Below are 19,483 nucleotides of genomic sequence, written 5' to 3' on the forward strand. Positions count from 1 at the left end.
GCCAAAATTTCCAGATCTTTCCCTCGCGACATCCACTCCTCCTCTTCCTAACCCTGTAGTCCAGCCATATGAAGGTTTACTTGTTGGTTTTATGTCTTTGGGTCTCCGCATGCCAGGGCTCTGTCTTCCTGGAATGCCTTTCCTTATGCTGTCTTCCAGGCAAACTGCCATTCAGCTTACAAGATGCAGCCCTGGCATTTACTCCCCTCTCAAGCCCCCTGCAGAGCTGACTGATTCCTTTTTATGTCACAGCTGGGTTTTGTGCCTTTTCTCTTATAGCCCATTTCACCACCTATTGGAATATTTTACAGTCTGCACTTTCCTTCTAGAACACTAGTTCCTCAGGAGCAGATACATGCCTGTTCTGTTTTGCATGCTGAAGCCAGCACACAAAAGTAAGTCAAAAGCAGTTGCATATGTTAGTTAATAAATTAAACTGATGTTATGTGGGTATATGTCTTTGGAGCTGCAGATCGTTTATTTTTAAGAGTAAAGCCAAAAAGAATGTTCTAGGCAGAAACAATGGAGGAGATAGAGTATTTCTTTGTATGAAGAAGTGATAAGTGTGGCCCCAAGTCTAAGCTGAAAACATTTTGCTGCCAAGTCCTCAGGCACATAAAATCCTGAGGCCTCATTCCTCCACCACAGGAGGAGAAGGTGATGACAGAGGATGAGATGGTTGGATGGCATCACCGACTCAATGGACATGAGTTTGAGCAAACTCCAGGAGTCAGTGAAGCACAGGGAAGCCTGGCATGCTGCAGTCCATGGGGTCGCAAAGAGTCAGACACAACTGAGTGACTGAAAAGCAACAACCACCCCCATGGAGCCATCCATGATGCTGGGCTCATGATGATGTTCAGGAATGAAAGGAAAAGAGTAACGATCTGTATTAAAGAGGGTGTTACCTGGATTCCCTAATCTCTGAACCTAGTGTGGATAACCATCCAAATTCGACCTCAAATTTTAAGTGGCACAAAAATCATCTAAGGCTTATTAGAGAATATTCTCAGAGCTAACCAACAGAGAACAGAGCATTTGACTTATCCCACAGATCAGCTAAATTGAATCAAAGCAAAAATAAACATTTTCCAGACTGTTCTATCATTTCCAAAACACAGGGCAGGGACATGGACATATGATAAATAGTTCAGTTGTGAAGTTACCTCTTCAAGTGACAAAACTAACCAAGAGACTGGGGCGGTTGTGGGGGGTGGGGCGGGGGGGGGGGAGGGAACTGATGCAGATGAGTGTGTCTGTGAGGTATGAGTGAGAGAAGGGACTTGAAGTTTCAGAGTTGAGACAGACGCCAGTAACTGTGGGCCGGGAGACTTCATGCACCGATCACTCCATGCTGCCCCTGGGTCCTCAGAAGACAGGACACCAGCGCACCAGAAAGCACCCCTCCCCACAAAGGGGGAAGCTGATTACAGCTTTCACGAGCCCCCATGTGAAGACTGTGATTCAAAGGCTTTGCCTAGAAGAGGACGGTGGACAGAAGCAGCCAAGGATCCCTAGAGACACACAGAAAAGCAATAACTCTGTCGACATTCCAAAAAGAGAAAAGGAGAGGGGCATTTCCCTTCCAGCAGCATTCTTTCATTGCCTTTTCTTGCTTCTTTTCTGAGGAGAGAAGGGAGGTGGGTGATGGCAGTGAGACCATGTAAAAGACCAGGGGGCAGCGGACACGAACTTCTATCTGGCTTCCCTGCACAAAGGCCTTATTATAAAACACACATAAAAATGTGTGGGCAAGACTTGGAGGGTTGGGCCCCGCATCCCTCCTCCCCCAAACTCACTCTCAAGCCCATGCTTTGAATGCATTTGTGTACACACACCCTCCGACAGAACAGGTTCTTCATGTTGCCATGGAGCTGAGAAATCACACTGCTTTTACACTTCCAGCAGCAGAGGTAAGAATCACTACATGATGTTAACTCTGGTTGTATTCCTGCTTTTCAGTTGTTTCTCTTCCTGTTCTCATGAACTTGATTTTTTTTTTTTTTTTTTAGCTTACTCTTAGTAAGATTGCTGCAATGGAAGCTGCTGGCAAACTGATGCTTCCTTTTATCAGCTCAGCATGCAGAAAGTAGAGCGCATTTGTGACTGGGAGCTTCCTCCTCCCTTCCAGCAGAGTTTATGACCTTACTGCATCTTAGGGGAGTTGATCAGAAATGCAAACTAGAAATCAACACTTATTTAGTAAATATTCTGTGAAACAAATAAAACCTCCTGTAACCAGTAGCTGTCTTTTCTGACAAGATAAATCTGATTATTTCTACTCCAATGGGTACTTCTCAATAGGCCTCAACCATCAAAATCATATGAAAAAAAATTTTGTAAATACAGATAGCCTTCTGCAAGGTCCCCTTGGGTTTCATTTCAAAGCTCAGCTATTACCGTACTGTGTAAAAGTCAAATAAAAGAATCTAAAAGAGGAACACAACATGATTTGCTAATGCAACCTCAATATTCATGCCACCCCTCCTTTTGGAGTTTTGCATCTCACAAGAAATGGTGATTTGACTTCTACAAAATCAAGTGCCAAGGAGTTCAAGAAAATCATTTTGATTTCCTACCTGGAAATCTGCTTTCGGTCCTAGTCACACATCCTCACGATCTTGAGTCTCAGTTTCTCAGGTAAGTTCGCCAATCTGCTGACAAGAAGTTTCGTGTTATGACTTCTCCTTCCACAGTGCACACATTAAGACGTAACTATGAAAGTGACCTTAAGTACTAACCAGAGCAGCAAAACCAAATCTATTGGTTTGAAGAAAGAATGTAAACACGTGGAGGTGAGAGAGGCCAAAATGTCAGGCGATGAATGTGGCACCAAGCTACGTACATGGGATATCAGATGGCTAAGCAAAATACAATTTTAAAAGTTTAAAATCAGCTTGCCAGCAACAAAATAAAGATTGGATGATAACCCCCAAAATAAAATAAATATCCATGCCTCCATACCAAAAATAAATAAATCATGTAGGTACTCCCTCCCTCCAAGCTTAATTATTCTCCCTTTAATGCGGGCTGACTTCCAATGAACAGAATATGGAAAGAGAAAAGTCATAACTTTACAGTGGAAACCCTAGCAGACTATCCCTTAACTAAGCGATCAAGGTTAGCATCACTGGTGACCAGTTATGTTGATAGGACACAACTGATAATACAATGCAACGAGGAGGGCACCTCTGCAGTCTTCCTCTCCAAACCCATCATTCCAGCCTACAAAATTTCTGGTCCAATACTCTTCGAAAATATCCATCCCTTCAGAAACAAGTGGAGTATGCCATGGTATGCTACTCTGTTATTACATATCGTATTGCATTTGTATTCTGTAGATTATATTAAATCTTTTAAAAATGAGCACCCAATTAATACCAAATGAAGTTTTCAGGAAACCCAGACAAGTCTTTAAAACCACTAACCAAGCACTCAAACGGACTAGCCTGTTTAGGTAGTCATTTTGTTTAAATAGTCATTTTCCCTTTTCTTTAATTCTAATGTTTCCACAGCACGTCAGAATGACATCTCCAAATGCTGGAGACCTCAGGTTTTTCCTCGCCACAAATAGTATGTATATTTTCACTATGACTAGTAACAACGTGCCTGTTATTGGTGATCCTGGTAATTATTTAAATAGGCTGACTCTACATTGATCTCAATGGCACAATACTGTCGACAGTTCAATGTTAGCCAGTCACAGGGCCTCGTAAGCGCCCTAGCCAGACGCCCCAGGCTGCTTGTGGATAGGCATTCCCCAGCCTCTTGGCTCGGTGACAGCAACCGCAACAGCCCACAAGGCGGGTGGAGAACCGATGAATAAAATGATAAATATTTGTGATGAAACAGGAAGTTGGGGAGGGGGAGAGGGATGGAATATCTCAACTACTGAACTACTGAAGCTACTTTGGAAATTTAACAGTATTCCCTTGTTGTAAAACTGGGAGCAGTACACAGATAGATCTTTTCTCTCATGTTTTCCTCTTTATTGTAAATAATTTACAAAATTACTACTGTACAATACAACATCCACCCAGGCACAGGATTTAAGACTTTGAGCCACTGAACTATAAGTGCTGTACTCTGAACGAATGCTTCAAATTGTCCTTTGAAAATGATTCAAACAATGATGTGAAAATATAATTTTTTTCAGGCCAGAAAACACTTTTAATAGATTGTCCCTTACTATTGATTGAATATATAATTTAAATGATTATTTAATAAGTTCAATCTCTCATTTATGCCACTTAGTACCAACAATAGTAATAATTTACAGGCTCAGGGGCATTCTTGTCAAGAGTAAATACAAGAAATTTTGAAATAAAATAGTGTTTCATTTTATAGAGGGCTAAGACTGAGATGGGAGAGCCTGGTGGGCTGCTGTCTGTGGGGTCGCACAGAGTCGGACCCGACTGAAGCAACTTAGCAGCAGCAGCAGAAAGACTGAGATACTTCACTTGTACAGAGTCTCCATACTCAAGCAGATGACTCAAGTGATTCCCATTTTCTCACATACTGATTCTGATATCCAACACCAATTTAAAGAACAAAACAAAAGAGAGCTCAAATATGGGGGGCACACTTTGGGGCTCGCTTTTTAAAGATAGCGTTATCAACCAACAATACCTTCTTAGAGTTCACAGTATTCTCTCTTTCATCTATTCTAAGAGAGGAGTGAAAACTCCTCTCTTGCTTTCTTGCTGATTATTCCACCAAAAAGTTAAAAAATTACCAAAACTAAAGCACATCTCTGTGACAATTTGCTACTTCAAATGGTTCTCTGAGCCTCTCTTTCACTGATTGGTCATTTTGTTACACAGTAAGGAAACAGGATGATGGCCGGCTGCTGGGGAATGAGGAGAGAAGCAAGAATGGAGCAAGACATACAAGCTTTGAAGACTAGATATAAATATAAGCACTTATATCAATACAAAATGCGAGCTTCTCGCAGTTTTTAGACTTAGAATATCAATTCATCTGCTAGAATTTCAACTGATGTATTCGACAAGTACCCTCAAAATACTGAATTAGGAAATTAGAGAGATGAGTTCGAAGACACATGTTCTACTTTTGTTTTCCATCTGTTATACTGATCATTCCCAAGTATGATTTATCAATCCTTTTTATGCCAGAATATCCCTTTGATTCTCCTTAAAAATAATGTCATGGAAAACTTAGTAATTAACATTTGAAAATAATACTGGAGTCGAAGGTCACAGCGTCACATATACTTTCCTTCAATAATAGATATATATTTCTGTAAATCTATTGTTCAGCATGGGCAATGGGACAGCAAACTTAAATGAAAAAATAAAACCTATGAGAAAATACAGTAGGTGCAGGATCAGAGATGAACGTCGTATTTCATTCCAAACACTATCAGAACTGACAAAGTTCCCTTTAGTGTACTTAGATCTAAATAGTAAGTCACTATTGATATTAGTCCTATCCTGTTTGTGAATGAAAATAAGACAACCCAAAGAAACTGATCATGTGATTAAAGAGGATAAATTGCCCTTTCTTACCCCACAAAAGAAAAAGGAAGTTCCACAGTAAGAACATCTTTACCAATACTGAAAATATTAAAAATGTAAAACCAAACCTACAATATTCTGTAAGCATAATTTATTATTCATTTGTTCTCATCTGTCAATCCTAACTTGCCTCAAACTTTATTCTCAGTCTTTCTAATTGAATTGGTTCGATTTCACATCCCGCCCCATTATTTATCAGTTAAGTAACCATGGGTAAACTGTGGTTTTCATATCTACTGACCCAGGATAAGAGTAGGCTGATATGTCATAAAGACACAACCGGCATGACTCTTTCTCCTCCATGACACATTAAAACTGACTTAATTACTGTTTTGATGATTTTGTTTGCCCATTATTATATAATACTTTTTTTGCTGTTGTTCCTATTGCCATTTTCTTAATTGTTTGGGGTTTGATTTTGTAGATCTTTTTCTTCTCTTGTATTTCTTGACTGTATAAGTCCCTTTACCATTTGTTGTAAAGCTGACTTGGTGGTACTGAATTCTCTTAACTTTTGCTTGTCTGAAAAGCTGTTGATTTCTCCATCAATTTTGAATGAGATCCTTGCTGGGTAGAGTAATCTTGGCTGTAGATTTTTCCCTTTCAGTATATATATATCCTGCCATTCCCTTCTGGCCTGCAGAGTTCCTGCAGAAAGATCAGCTGTTAAACGTGTGGGGTTTCCCTTGTATGTTACTTGTTGCTTCTCCCTTGCTACTGTTAATATTCTCTGTGTTTAATCTTTGTTAGTTTGATTATTATGTGTCTTCGCATGTTTCTCGCTGGGTTTATCCTGTATGGAACTCTTTGCGCCTCTTGGACTTGATTGACTATTTCCTTTTCCATGTTGGGGAAATTTTCAACGATAATCTCTTCAAAAATTTTCTCATACTCTTTCTTTTTCTCTTCTTCTTCTGGGACCCCTATAATTCGAATGTTGGTGTGTTTGATATTGTCCCAGAGGTCTCTGAGACTATCCTCAGTTCTTTTCATTCTTTTTACTTTATTCTGCTCTTCAGAAGTTATTTCCACCATTTTATCTTCCAGTTCACTGATTCGTTCTTCTGCTTCAGATATTATGTTATTGATTCCTTCTAGAGATTTTTAATTTCAGTAATTGTGTTGTTCATCTCTGTATGTTTGTAATTTAATTCTTCCAGGTCTTTGTTAATTGATTCCTGCATTTTCTCCATTCTGTTTTCAAGATTTTTAATCATCTTTACTGTCACTATTCTGAATTCTTTTTGAGGTAGTTTGCCTATTTCCTCTTCATTTATTTGAACTTCTGTGTTTTTAGTTTGTTCCTTCATTTGTGCAGTATTTCTCTGCTTTTTCATTATTTTTTTTTATACTTATTGTATTTGAGGTCTCCTTTTCCCAGGCTTCAAGGCTGAATTCTTTCTTCCTTTTGGTTTCTGCCCCGCTAAGGTTGGTGCAGTGGTTTGTGTAAGCTTCGTATAGGGTGAGATTTCTGCTAAGTTTTTTTTTGTTTGTTTTTATTATATACTACTTTTGATACAAAAATTTGTCTTCTAAAATTAATTAAAGGAAACAACCTTTCATTAGCTTTTTAAAATCTTCCTCCTTGTATGAAATAATGGGAGATTATTGAACCTCTATTTCTAAATCAGTTGAGAAATGTACTGCTCAACTACTATCCATAAACTAAATATGTACCAGATGACTGAGATTATTTTTAAATGAATACAAGATCAATTAAACCAATGAAAAGAAAATGATGAAATGTTTTATTAATCCTAAAGTATACCCCAGATACACAATAGGATCTGAACCTCAAAAGAAGAATACTAACAACAAGGCACAATTTAGATAATTAATAAGAGGCCACTAGAGGAGCCCCTGGTGGTCCAGTAGTTAGCTTTCACTGCTGAGGGTCCAGGTTCAATCACTGATTAGGGAAACTAACATCCTGCAAGTAGAGCAGTGCAGGCAAAAATTACCAAAAATTAATTAATTAATTAAAAAGTAAAAATGGAGAAAAAGTTTTTAGAGACTGATAAAGTGATTCTCACAAAGGACCAATGATCTGAAGAAACATTTCTGAAATTATATTTAAATTTTAATATTCAGACATTGGAAGAACACATCATAAATGTTCAAAAACATATGGAAAAACTGATTTCTAAACAGAGTATTTTTAAAGTGTTTTATAAATATGATACAATTTTTTGCTATTAAAATCTGAAGTTAAATGTATTTCTTTATTTACCAGTCCTTCACTATATTCAGGCCTTAAATGTAATTTTCATCTACCTCCTAAACACTCATCTGTAAATCTACATTTATCTATAGATATAAGAAATATGATTTGTTAGATCCTCTAAATATTAAAAATAAAAACTGATAAATGCCCTCTTGCTGATCATTGTATGATTCTAAAATATACATGTCTATAAGAATCCAATTGGCTTAACAGGAGCCAAGAAGCAAGATGAATAAGCAGAGAACTGCACTATTTAAAAATTATCTTTATGAGTATAATTTTTAAATAATTTTTGAAACATTCATCAAATACTAATCAGAAGTAGATAAACCCGATAAAACTAAGCTAAAATTATTAAACTTACAAAATAAAAAAAAACAAAATTAAATTTTAAAAATATTAGAACCAAGTATAAAATGACAAGTATTAGTATTTGTAATGTATAAAGAGTTCATAGAAATTTATTTTTAAAAAACCTAGGAAATAAATTAGAAAATAGGACAAACCAATTCAGAAAAAGAAATATAACTAATAAAGAAGCTTCATTAATTATTAAAGAAATACAAACCAAAACAACAACGCAGGCAAGACTTTCACTTTCGCACAGCTATGATGAAAATGGGAAGTGACCTGAAAATAGGGATCATGTATAATAAAAATATTCAAGTACTTCAACAAATAAAATTGTGAATATTCAGAAATAGGAGAATTTTAAGGAAACAGTGACCATTAAAATAAATCAAAATTATATGGCCATTAAAAGAGTACAGAAATGAGCAAAATGGAAAGTTTATGTTTTGAAAATAAGGGCTACATCAATATCATGATTATAACCATTTCAAATGTGTGAATTTGAGCAAAGATCAGGAACATACAAGAAAAAATTAAAAATCAAATCAACAGATTATAAAAGGTGATCAGATAGTTATGTCTTTTATTTATTTGTGTCATAATAGTGCATGTGGGATAAAATTTAAAGCTTGACAAGAACAAAAGAACACATTAATCTAATGAGTCCCTAAATAAAATCTCCCAAATGCATCAGTCAGTACCTACCACGAGACAACGACTATTCCCCCAGACAAGTTCACCAACGGCTGGATCTCTGTACCCAAAGCAAGTCTCAAAATTTTATACAAAATGAGACCATGAAGGATCCACAGCACATGCCCTCTGAGCCATTAATCCACACCCAGACCTTTAAATATTTACTATATAGCTTGTGATGTTAGGAATGGTTCACTGTTATCCTTTTAACTGTATCACATCCATTTTTTCTACAGGAGTTCATGACATGCTACCAAATCACGTTGTTTGAATACAGGCAGTTCTCAACTTACAAACACCTGACTGAGGAAAACCAAAAATAAAACCAGCTGCTGCTGTCCCCGGGCTGTCGCCTTCTAACACTACCAGAGGTCTTGCTGATACTCCCAGAGAGACTCAGCTGTTGTGAAAAAAAATCTTAAGCTTCTTAGAGCATTGGAAGGGAGGAAGGGTGGAAGGAATGAGAGCAGGACTAACCAGGGAAGCCACACAAAGCTTGTGCTTACCCTCCACATGACTCGATAAACATCGGATGAATGAATGAATGAATTTCCACACCCTGCAGTTTGAGCCTGATGACTCGGCCCCTATCCTATTCCAATAGCCTGATGATAACAGCCCTCTTTCTTGGGCTCCTGATTCACGGAGCTGGAGCTAAAGAAGGGAATCGAAACCCAGTAACAAACAGCTGTGATCAACAGGTTGCCCACTAAGGCAGTTCACTGGACAGAGTCCAAGCCCAGGACCAACCCAGGAAAGTCTGCGCCCAAAAGCACAGGCGAAGAGTACGGGATTCACAGAGAGACAAGACAAGACATAAATGGTGAGAGGAAAACAGAAATTAAAAGTCCAGCAAAGGTTATTAATAACGATGCCAAATGAGCTCAAAGAAATGAAGGCTAGATGTGATAGGGAAGAAGTAAAGATGGTGTCAAAGTGAGGGTGGGCTGGTTTGGGAATAATGTTGTGGCTCCACAGAGCCCCAGTTTAATGTATGATTCACTTCACTCAGATGACCTTACAGAAGTAGGACTACTTTATACACATCTCAAGTCTAGTAACTTATCAATTCATTTCACCCTTTGCATATAGTCATCTTCTGAAATTTTAAGCCACTCCATTGCTCAAAAATCTTCCTCAGCTCCTCTTACCAACTGAATTAGAGAAATCACAGTATCGCAGAGTTTGGGATACTGTGAACTTTAACGCCTAAGATACTGTGAGTTTTAAGGCCTTTAAACTCACAGTGAAAGAGGTAAAACAACTTCACTCTTTAATGGAAGATCTATCACAAGATAGCCTAAGGAATCATATTCCTTATGATTCTCTGATCTTATCCTTGCACATTTCTTGACTCCTTGGCTTTCACTCCCAGGCACCATACTGAACGTATCCAACTCTTTGTGACCCCATGGACCACAGCTTGCCAGGCTCCTCTGTCTGTGGAATTCACCAGCCAAGAATACTGGAGTGGATTGTCATTCCCTTCTCCAGGGGATCTTCCCAACCCAGGGACTGAACCCGTGTCTACCACATGGCAGGCATATCCTTTACCATCTGAGCCACCAGGGAGGCCTGAACAACTATAGAGGGCACCATTTATATCACCGTCTATGTGAACAGTGCCCTCAAAAGTTTAAAAGTATTCAACACGTAGGCAGCCATTTGGGGTGCTCCTCCTTTCATCTGGAACACTCTCTCTGCATGGAATGCCATCTCCCAATCCCAACTTTGCTTCTAAAGATGCTAGTAGTTTTTCAAAGTCCATGTCTTCCATGAAACCTTTCCTGGTTCCCACAATTGGTTGTAATCTTTTTCTTTGCAATTTCACTTGGTTTATGTCACTTATTTACGTATATCCTGTCTTCTAGTATAATGAGTTAATTATGTACGTCTTATAACCAATCCTAGATTGTATGCATAATGTCCAAAAACGTAAATAGCACAGAATTCCCCTTTCTTTCTATACAGTCCCAAGCCTATTGCCCAAATCACAACAGGTACTTAACTACTGGCTGGGACATTTGTACGGGGTGGAGACAGATGATTCAGGAACTAGAAATGTTAGAGGAGGTAGTTTAGACTGGAAAGGAACATAGCCACAGAAAACGTGGGACTAAATTCTGATAACCTGATGCCTTCAGGCTCACTGGTCTTGAGAGGGTGCTAAGTGGCAGGATGTCACTATCAAAGTCACACTTTTCCTTATTTCAAAATTTTGCCTAAGACCAAACAGGTATTGCACTTAACAAAAAAACAGAACCTCCTCCTCACCTCTAAGACAAAACTTTCCAAGAAAATGAATTCCCAATTATACACAACCAATCAAAAACACAGTTTTGAAACAAAATACAAAGTAACCCAGCACAATTTAAGCACAATTTAACCTATTTCACATAGTATCAAAAAATAATTTTCCTTCTTCATTTAACAAAAACCTACTAAAGAGCAAGTTTAAATGCAAATTTGAAACACCTGGAGAGCAGGTGTACCATTTCAGAGGGATCTAAATACAATTTTTTCTACTATATGGCGGAAAAGGCAATGGCACCCCACTCCAGTACTCTTGCCTGGAAAATCCCATGGATGGAGGAGCCTGCTAGGCTGCAGTCCATGGGGTCGCTAAGAGTCAGACACGACTGAGCGATTTCACTTTCTCTTTTCACCTTCAGGCATTGGAGAAGGAAATGGCAACCCACTCCAATGTTCTTGCCTGGAGAATCCCAGGGACAGGGGAGCCTGGTGGGCAGCCATCTATGGGGTCGCACAGAGTCGGACATGACTGAAGCGACTTAGCAGTAGCAGCAGCAGCTAGTATATGGAGCCCATGTTTCTGCCTAGCACATAATATGCATTTTCTTAAATAGTATGCATGCTACCATATCTATTTTAATAGATGTGTCATGCTCCAAGGAAACCATTATGATATATCAAAGGCTGATTAGCCATATAAAATATGATGTGGCATTAACTATATAAAGAAACATCTTCAAAATGGTATATTCAGATTTCTATCTATATACAGAAATCTATCTGAATATTTCTGAAGACTTTAAAATATGTTGTGCTCATGTGGCATTGGTATAGTGTACACTGGTTGATGATTCAAAATATTTTAGTATCTATCTACATATACGAACATTTATAATCTGAGAAACCCATATGCTCAAGACAATTTAAACATGAACAGGGCAGAGGAAAGAGCCAACAATATGAAGACTGAGCTAGGGAATGAATTACTTACCAAGCATGTAGAATAAGACTTCACATACCAAACGTTTTTGAGTTTGGGGGGTTTTTTAGTATATATCTAAAAGGTTAAAAGTACTTTCAGCCAAAAAACTTTCATTGATCATTGTCATGAACACGGATCACCCAGAAAAACTATGCATTTATTTATATAGATTTACTAGAGTTATTATCATAAGTATAGATTACTATAGCAAATGTCTCTTTATACTTATAGCTACACACACACACACACACACACACACACACACGGAGCCTTTCCTGTAAGACCACGAATACATTATCTGGAAATGTTGTACCAGATGGAACGAGCATGGTCTCAACCCTGGTAGAACTCAGATTCTAAGAAGAAAGATCAACAAATAGTTACTATAAACTGGGGTAACTCAGTAACGCCTTTTAAGCTACCGAGATGCATGCATTCGCTTACTCCTTCACTCTGGCTTCCCCACTGGCCTACATTCTGTTTGCCTTTTTAGATCTTCTGTCTGATTTCTATAGCTTGTCTATTTCCTTCTTCACTTTCAGGCTGTCAGCTATCACTTCTGTAATCAACGTGCCATCCTCTACTGGTGACACTCTTCTCCTTCCATCTAATGTACAGCTCCTAATCATTTCTAGAGGACTGGATCAACGAGCCGGTAAAAACTGAGACTAAAATAAGGACAAACAAGCCCCGAGTGATGGCTTAATAAGTGTTTCATATCATTGTGGCTTGATGAAATTATGGTGTTCTTTCAGATGTGATATTTCTATTATCTCACTAACCCAGGCAGACATTTGAGAAGACAGTTAAAACAAATGTTCTACCCACAAAATTTCCCACCTTTTCTCCCATGCCCTTCTAAAAAAACCACAAAAACATTAAAAGCCCTCAAGAGAGAGGGGACATATGTATACCTGTGGTTGATTCATGTTGATGTATGACAGAAACCAATATAGTATTGTAAAGCAATTATCCTCCAATTAAAAATAAATTTTTTAAAAACATTAAAAATCCCACATTTTTGCTTAAAAGAAATACACCTGCTGTCAGAAAAAGGTTTCTTTAAGTAGAGTACTTGGAAACGGTATTATAACACACAGACTATGTTTCCCAAAGAGTGGTCCTCAGATCACCTGCATCAAAGTTACCTGATTTGCTTCTTAAAATGCAGATTTCCTATACTCCTCCTCAGATGTACTGAATCATATTTTTAGAGCCTAAGACCTTGAACTTTTTAAAAGCACCTTAGGAGCCTGTTGAGCATGATAAAACTTGAAAGCACCAATCTAAATAATCAAAGAGTGTTTACTGAAGATGTCAGGCTGAGCCCCAAAGACTCAAGTCTTATTTCACTATCAGCTTATAACATTTACTGAGTGCCACCCTCTGCCAAACACTGGATAAAATTAAGTTCAAAAAGTTTGAAAAATAAAGTTTAAAGGCTGTCCCTGCCCCGGAAGCTTCCATTGTAACCAGGAAGACAAAACAGACAAATGAAAACGCTTTAAAATAGGCACATGAAGCATTCAGAGGGGGAGAATGGGGGCGATGCTGCAGTCCCCTGTACGGTGGGCAAAAAGACACTGAAAGGAGCCGAGTTCAGGACTGAGCAAAGTATCGCTGAACTCCTAACGGAAGACTCCCAAGACAAGCCAGAATCAAAAAGGAGAGCTTTTCAAACGCAAATCTCTGAAGAGGTGTGGAGGTTGCCAGAGGGCATTTAAGATCAAGAAGAAAATACCTATTATCATATCTCCTGCTGCCATAGACAGAAAGAGAAATGCCTGTATGCGGGGTTATTAAAAAACCTCAGACATTGTTTGGCAAAACCTTAAAGAGGCGCTGTTATGCCCAGTTTACAGATGAGAAAACTAAGCATCAGCCAAGGCTCTTTCCAGAGCTGGTCCTTTCCTTCCATCAGCAATTCTCTGCCCCGCCTGACACCGCCCCAAGTACAAAAGTCATTAATTCATTATGTCCTTCAAAACAGCAAGCCAGTCAACACATTATATCTCTCCCTCCCTCCATTTCAAAAAGCCAGCCAAAAAAATGTGTGTGCACCTGTGTGCGTATGGCCATATATGAGCATACATGTATGCACAAGTGTGTGTGTGACTAATTTAACTAACCACTCATTTTTCTTAATAGTCATTATATTTTGGCATCCTCAAAGATACTCCAGCAGCACTAGCATTTATGACAAATTATACTGAAAATAAAGTCTCTTTGATTTGTGATCAAAATAACCACCCCAAATCACCATACTGGGTCAGTGATACACATCTTTCCACTGGCTATATTCTCCAACATGACAACCACAGGTGACTGTTTAACATTAACAGTAATTAAATTAAACACTCAGTCCCTCAGGTACTCCAAAGCCACACAGAGTTAGTAGCTACCCTATGGTCGGTGCGGATACAGGGCTTTTCCATCATTGCAGAGTTCAATTGGATACAACTGTCCTAGGGAACCAAGCCTCCCAAAAATACAACTACACATCTCAATATAAACAACAACTGTCATTTACCTCTATTTCTAAACCTATGATGACACCAGTGATCAAATGTGTTCCCTTCCACTAAGCCTGTCTAAGTCCCTTGAGTAGAAACACACGGCTTCCTCCTCAGACATCTCAACTCCTTTTGCTCATCACACTTCTCTTTTCATGGCTGTTTTCATCACAACCTGATAGTTATATGCACACCATCCTCCCTACAGCAAGCCCCTCCAGACCAATGGTTGTCATGTGAGCACTCTCACTACCTAATTCAGTAACAGTTCCATAAATACAAGGTATATTCTTAATTAAAAGATTACTAGGTAGAATATCGGCTCCCCAGGTAGTTCAGTGGTAAATAACCCGCCTGCCAGTGTAAGAGCCCTGAGTTCCATCCCTGGGTCGAGAAGAGCCCCCTGGAGAAGGAAATGGCAACCCGCTCCAGTGTTCCTGCCTGGGAAATCCTATGAACAGAGGAACCTGGCAGGCTATAGTCTATGGAGTCACAAAGAGCCAGACACAACTCAGCAAATAAACAAGGTAGAACATGATACTGATGGAAACATCCAGAGAATAACAATATAGATATGAAAGGAAGAAAGAAAGAAGTCCAAAGCACAGTAAGGTTTTGTAATCACTACCAAGAGGTAACTGCTTAGATGGAAACGCTGCTTGTGCCACATATTTAGAAGGAGAAGAATGAGATTCTTTTAGGAGTAGGTCCAAAAATGTCCTTCGCTGACATACATCAGAGGAGGACTGGGCTATCTGACACCTACCCTATGACAGTGTCATCAGTCAGCATACAGAGACTGGCCCCAAGCCCTGTGCTGGGGCACAAAGCCAGTGCTCCTGGTGATCAGTGGGAATCAGACGGTTAGCTCAGGAGAAGCTTCTTCAGGAAAGTTTGTATCACTCTGATTCTCATTCATGCAATTACAACGTCCTCAAACACTCAAGCCTTGGGATTCACATGAGGACCCCTTCTTTCACTCTGAGAACTTTCTCTGGACCAGTGAAGGCAAATTTCCTTCATGGTATCATTTGGATAGTTTCAAAGTATACAGCGTATGAACAATATTAGCAGACGAGATGGTTGGATGGCATGACAATGGACCTGAGTTTGAGCAAGCTCCAGGAGATGGTGAAGGACAGGGAAGAACGGCGTGCTGCAGTCCAGGGGTCGCAGAGTCAGACACGACTAAGCAACCGAAAACAACAACAGATGAAAAACAGCATCTGATATTTTTGAAAACTCTGTTGGCAAAGGGGAAACCCATGTATCAGGGCACACTGGATACGTCTATGAAGACAGAAAAATTACAAAGGAAGAGAAAAGTCACTCCATTTGTACTGCAGCACTCAGGGCTTTATTTGGCCAACTTGAATGCAGCTTCCCTTTCTTCAGTAAGCTCAGGGACACTTTCCCACAAGCCATGGAAGCTAGAAGTACCCTCGAGGCCACCTTAGGCCCGAGGAAAGGTAACTTCACAGGAAATGAAAGTAGGCAGAAGGGGGAGAGCATGAGTGATGACAGTCGAAGAGATTTGAGATAAGCGCTGGAAGGGGGCGCTGAGGTGGCCCGTAGAGGAAACGAAACTTCAAACCCGCGGAGACGCATCATTTTCCACAAGAAAGTCACCCACTCTTGCCCCAACCTCACCTTCAACCCTGGCCCCACTGCTCACCATGATGGCCTTTCTTCATTGTTCACGTTTTAGGTGGATGAAAAGGGCCAACCAAAAAAAAAAAAACTCCGCGTCTAATGCTTGACTAATCAAATCACCAGCGGCAAGTTGCTCCTCTGCAAACACCTTTCCTGTCACAGCATCCCCCAAACTTGGTCAGACTGGGGCCCTGAAACACAACCAGGCTCTCAGCTTAGAAACTAAGACACTGGGGAGGTGCTTAGACTCTGTGATCACAGCACAGGCAACGGAGCAAGATGGCACAGCCCCCTGCATTAGAATCCGGGGTCACTGCGTATCCGTGTATAACCCTGGGCAAGCTATTTACCTTCTCGGTGCCTCCATTTCCTCAGCTGTCAACTAACAATGATCACCACATGCCAACCAATTTGATATCCACCAAATTCTCGGTCATTTCAACATATTTGAAACATTTCACGATTTCAACATTTCTGAAACCTGACTGTAGTCTTACTTATCATTAAGAGCATATTTCAATTAACTGGAGGCTCTGTTGTTCTTTCTTCAGTTCAGTTCAGTTCAGTCGCTCAGTCGTGTCCGACTCTTTGCGACCCCATGAATTGCAGCACGCCAGGCCTCCCTGTCCATTACCAACTCCCGGAGTTAACTCAGACTCACGTCCATCGAGTCAGTGATGCCATCCAGCCATCTCATTCTCTGACATCCCCTTCTCCTCCTGCCCCCAATCCCTCCCAGCATCAGAGTCTTTTCCAATGAGTCAACTCTTCCAATCAGGTGGCCAAAGTACTGGAGTTTCAGCTTTAGCATCATTCCTTCCCAAGAAATCCCAGGGCTGATCTCCTTCAGAAGGGACTGGTTGGATCTCCTTGCAGTCCAAGGGACTCTCAAGAGTCTTCTCCAACACCACAGTTCAAAAGCATCAATTCTTCGGCGCTCAGCCTTCTTCACAGTCCAACTCTCACATCCATACATGACCACAGGAAAAACCACAGCCTTGACTAGATGGACCTTTGTTGGCAAAGTAATGTCTCTGCTTTTCAATATGCTATCTAGGTTGGTCATAACTTTCCTTCCAAGGAGTAAGCGTCTTTTAATTTCATGGCTGCCGTCACCATCTGCAGTGATTTGGGAGCCCCCCAAAATAAAGTCTGACACTGTTTCCACTGTTTCCCCATCTGTTTCCCATGAAGTGATGGGACCAGATGCCATGATCTTCGTTTTCTGAATGTTGAGCTTTAAGCCAACTTTTTCACTCTCCACTTTCACTTTCATCAAGAGGCTTTTGAGTTCCTCTTCACTTTCTACCCATGTTCTTTCTTAGAGGTACATTAAATGCCATCTTACAAGTAATGGCACCTTAATGTCTATGAAGTACTGTAGAACCTAATTCATAGAGTTTTGGTAAAGTTTCAATCCTTAAATGTGGTTCGAGTATTGAGAATAGTGCTTGGTCTTGAGTAAGGTGTACAATTATTATTAGTTATGATTATTAAATTCATGACTCTAGAAATGGATGCAGTCATAAGATAATATCCTATTATTAACCAAAACTATGTGTTAGAATGATGGTTAATGCAGAGGTGTTGGAAGGGATGGTGAAATACCTCATTAAAATCTGATTTATCCCCAGCCCTTGGCTTCCCAGGTGGCTCAGTGATAAAGAATTCGCCTGCCAATGCAGGAGATGCAGGAGGTGCAAGTTCAATGCCTAGGTCAGGCAAATCCCCTGGAGGAAGAAATGGCAACCCACTCTAGTATTCTTGCCAGGAAAATCCCATGGACAGAGGAACCTGGTGGGCTAGAGTCCACGGGGTTGCAAAGACTCGGACACAACTGAGCGACTGAACAGGCAGGCACTTGGCACTGTGCCTGGCACATAGTAAGTTCTCTCAGTAAGTATTAATAGCTGTTGACTAAAGCAACTGAAAGTACAACCCAGCCTTATTCATGCCACAAGACTCCCTGAAACACACAAAACATCCAATACAGTTTATAGGAAGGGAAACAGCTAGGTGCATGGCTCTTCAATGCTATGTTATTATAACAGATCCCTACTTCTTAAAGGCTGGGGACATTTTTCCAAATCAAGATTTTGTGCAGATTTTGTCCCCAATAATTCTCTCCCAGATTTTCTCAACTGTCCACAAATATAAATCCTAAACCCCATCTGTCAAGGTGCACCTTAAATTTCATTTTTCTAAGACGCTTTCCCCATCTTATCCCCTGTTCTTTCTATTCCCACCCTCACATCACCTCAGCTACCGTATTCACTTTACTTGGACCTCACTGGACAGAATAATACGACCTGTACCAAAATATTATGTAAGAAAGGGCACTCTGTCTTGATGGTCACTGGCTTACCTATAGGGTCTTACATGGGGTCCCTACGTTCGTATCTGAATTGCTACCCCTCCCCCCCAAAAAAGATGTTGAAGCTCGAACCCCAGGATCTCAGAATGCAACCATACTTGGAAACAGAGTTGTTACAGATATAATTAGTTAAGATGAGTTGATAATGGAGTAGAGTGGGACCCTAATCCAGTATGACTAGTGGTCTTATGAGAAGATGCCATTTGAAGACACAGAGGCACTGAGAGAACATCATGTGAGTGATGCATCTAACCAGCCAAGGACCCACAAGAACAGGAGGCCTGGACCAGAAGCTAGGAGAGAGGCATGGACCAGATTCTTCCTCTTGGACCTCAGAAGGAACCAATCCCGTTCACACTTTGACTTCAGACTTCTAACATGCAGAGCTGTGAGAAAATAAATCCCTGCTATTTTCAGGCACCTAGTTTGTGCCACTTCACTAACATTCAGGAAACTAACATCTCTCCTCATTTAAGAGGCTGTGACACTGGGGTCTCTTCACTGCTGTCTTTCTACTTTGACCAGCCCTTTCTAATCTTCTCTGTGGGTTTGTCCTCTGGTCTCAGGTCTTTAAAAGTTGGCGTTTCTCAGGGGGTGGTCCCAGGACTTGTTTTCTTACTAAATGTCCTCCTTTATATCCTCTCATCTACCCCAATTCAATTACAGTCTACCTGCTGATGGCTCCCAAATTTCTGTCTCCTATCCTCTCCTTTGTATCTACATATTCAACTGGCTACTTACAAGTCCACTTAGATAACTCAAAGCCATTTTAAACTCAACAAATCCCAAAACTAAAGTCATGGCTCCCTCAAACCAGGCTCTTCTCATGCCAATGGATGGCAACTCTGCTCCTTCAGGCGCAAGGGCCTCACACAGGATTCATTCTTGTCTATTTCCCCT

General features: G+C 40.1%; 1 protein-coding gene across 9 annotated transcripts in view; it reads right to left on the reverse strand.

Moving 5' to 3' along the window:
* Positions 1-19,483, reverse strand: part of HIVEP2 (HIVEP zinc finger 2) — a 218,403-nt gene that overhangs the window by 166,009 nt on the left and 32,911 nt on the right. For 6 of the 9 annotated variants that reach the window (XM_061428157.1, XM_061428159.1, XM_061428156.1 and 3 more), the window contains exon 2: positions 2,580-2,654. The exons of 2 other annotated variants lie outside the window; for them this stretch is intronic. The gene's annotated coding sequence lies outside the window, so the exon portion shown is untranslated. Of the gene's footprint in view, positions 1-2,579; positions 2,658-19,483 lie in introns of all 9 variants that reach the window. One more of the 9 variants, XM_061428160.1, reaches the window with a different exon arrangement.

The sequence above is a fragment of the Bos javanicus genome, chromosome 9, assembly GCF_032452875.1.
Source record: "Bos javanicus breed banteng chromosome 9, ARS-OSU_banteng_1.0, whole genome shotgun sequence".
In the NCBI taxonomy this organism is placed as follows: Eukaryota; Metazoa; Chordata; class Mammalia; order Artiodactyla; family Bovidae; genus Bos; species Bos javanicus.